This window comes from Humulus lupulus, chromosome X (genome assembly GCF_963169125.1).
Source record: "Humulus lupulus chromosome X, drHumLupu1.1, whole genome shotgun sequence".
Classification (NCBI taxonomy): domain Eukaryota; kingdom Viridiplantae; phylum Streptophyta; class Magnoliopsida; order Rosales; family Cannabaceae; genus Humulus; species Humulus lupulus.
Window position 1 is genome coordinate 230,775,872 of NC_084802.1, and position 2,838 is coordinate 230,778,709.

The window sequence follows — 2,838 nt, forward strand, 5'->3', positions numbered from 1 at the left end:
ATTCTATCCCGCTCCTCATATCCACTTGGTCATATTCTATAAAATTTAATTGCATATACAGATAAATGTTAAAGCAACAATCACGGTTCACCACTTGTTCACCACTTGGTATATATACTAATAATGAATGATCTTATAATATTACCTAATGAAATCCAAATCCAATTTTTTTATTATGTTTTTACCATGAAATGCATGAAATCATCCAAATTTTGGGATAAATTGGATCCAAATCACAATGAGTGATTTAAATTTTAATAATGATAAGGTAAGGCCCCATAATATATCATCAAATTCAAACCAAGATTTGTCCTTTCTTGCCTATATGAATCTAATCAAATCCACCTTTCCAAAAAATAAGAATAATAATATCAATTGTATTATGAACAATTCTCATCCATTTATTATCAAATTGTCTTGTACTTTATTAAAAAAAATAGTAGAGTTGTTCTTTGAATTTATCATAATTAGTAAGTAAAGAATTAATTTATCACTATGCTAACAAGTAACGTGCAATTCCTTTTCGATATTTAGTTCTCTAAGTTGTTCACCAAATAATATATAGTGTTGACATTCAACAAAAGCATATATTTTTTGACATTTTATCAAACAACTTGAATGCATAATAAAAAATAGCAGCAACTTTGAATTTCAAAATCAAACCATTTGGACAGAGATTAATATACATAAAAGAAAGTATGTGTTGTGTATTTATATACAAATAAATATAGTATAATGTTTCACAAGAGGTTGGAGAAACAAGAGCATAAAAAAAAGAGAAAAAATCTGATTTTTATGTTATCAACCATATCACTTTCAGCAGCAAAATATATATATCATATTTACATACAACAGAGAGAGATACCATAGGTATACTACTGTTCACTTCAGCCTCCATAACTTAAAAATATAATATTAATTAATGGATCCAGACAATATATATATACACACACAAAGAGTAACTTTCTCATGACATACATTTATTTAAATTATTTATATGGTTTGTTTTAGATTTATATAGCGTACTATATATATATATGTATTTATATGTACGTATAAATTGAAAATTGTATACAGAGAGAGATACCATGGGAGAGAGGTGAGTTACCGTGAGTGTAAGAGGGAGAGAGAGAGATCAAACCCAGCTGTTCCCAAAGCCCCCACAACGTACATCGATCCCGAGATACTAAAATGGGATATTAAATATAATGACATAAGTTATTGCAACTTACCATAATTGGTATACTACAACGAAAATCACTCATCTAATCTCTTTTTCTTTTTATTAAAGAGTACCCTGTAAAAAAACTCATATATACTAAGAATATAATTTTTTGCATGAAAATGCAACTTTTCAAAAGAAACATTATTTTTTATTAGACATTATTTTTCTGTTAAAATTCTATTAATAAAAAAGGGCTTTAGTGTGTGTAACATTAAGATCATTGACTATAAAATCTCACCGAAATCTGCTAAGATAATTAATGTTATCATCATAAGCCTAATTTTAATAATAAAAGATGTAAATCTTCAAAGGTTCGAAATAAGATTCTAGAAATATGCCCAGATAAGAAACTCTAGTCAACAAAAATAGCTTCATCAGCATAAATTTCTATCAATTCTCTTTCGATCAAATTAAATATCCAATTGGAAATTCCATGAATATTTTACTTGAGAAGTCTGAGAAGTTTCTGAAGAAAAAACTCTGATTATGTTCAATTACACTCCTGAAAACCAAATCAAGAAACTAAAATAATAAAGGATCGAAAATGGAATGTCAAAACCAAAAGAATAAAAAAAAAAAAGACAAAATCACTATTAGAGAAAAACATAATTGTAACGACCCAAATTCACTAATTAGGCTTAAGGGCCTTGATTAGTGTGCCTGGAGGGCATAATGGGAATTATGTGTGATTTTAATGATTAAGATGCATGACTATGATTTAAAGCATGTTATATGACTATGTGTATTATGTTATGTGATAATTATGCTATGTGATTTGTACCACGTGGGTGTGGTGATATCAATGTGATGCACGTGCCGAGACGGTCCTAGAAAGCTAGATAATGGTAACTGGTGATTTGGTAACTTGTGTAACTGTTAGTAACCATAGAGAGTAACAGGTTTTGTTGGAGAAGTGGTAGAATTTTAATGTTAGTAAAAGGACAAGTGTGCCCTTGAGGTTTAGTTAGGAAGGGGTATTAGTGGAGGGATAAGGTGGTCTTTTGGCAGTGGTTTAGATGAGTTTCAGTTGAAGGAAAATATAATCACGTATAACACTTTAGAAATTGATTTATGCTGAATTTTGAGACCTAGAAATAGAGCAAAAGAAAAGTAGAAGAAGGAAGCTGAATTTGAGTTTTGGAAGGAGAATCACGGGGTTTGAAGTAATCAAAATCAAGCTTAGGCCAAGGTTATTCAGAGGTACGGATTAGAACTTTGCTTTGTTGAAGTTAAGTTTGGATTTTCAGAGATTGAATATGGGAATTCAAGGATAGTTATGGCTGTTTGTGAAAATTCAGCTTGTGGGGTTATAAAGCTTGACTTGGAGCTGGAAGCAAGGAAGCTAGAGGTTGGACTCTTCATTCAAGGTAAGGATTCTGTGTAATTGTAAAGCTTATTTCTGTTATGAATTAGGGAATTTGAAGTGTGGTTTGGGTTTAGGTTTAAGCTTTTAACTTTCTAGTTTGAGTTACTAAGGCATGGAACTCAAGAGTGAATTTTGGGAATGATTGTGTAATTGAGCTAGGGTATGACATTTCTAGGTTGTTGTGTGGTTTATTAGGGGTTTTGAGTTGGTTTTGGGGCTTAGGTATGAGTTTGGAATGATTTGGAAT

General features: G+C 30.5%; 1 non-coding gene across 1 annotated transcript; it reads right to left on the minus strand.

Annotated features, from left to right (window-relative positions):
• Positions 1-1,416: 1,416 nt before the first annotated feature.
• On the minus strand, positions 1,417-1,503 carry LOC133807505 (small nucleolar RNA R11/Z151). Its single transcript, XR_009879414.1, has one exon. It is a non-coding gene; the product is annotated as a small nucleolar RNA R11/Z151 (small nucleolar RNA).
• Between the last annotated feature and the right edge of the window lie 1,335 nt (positions 1,504-2,838).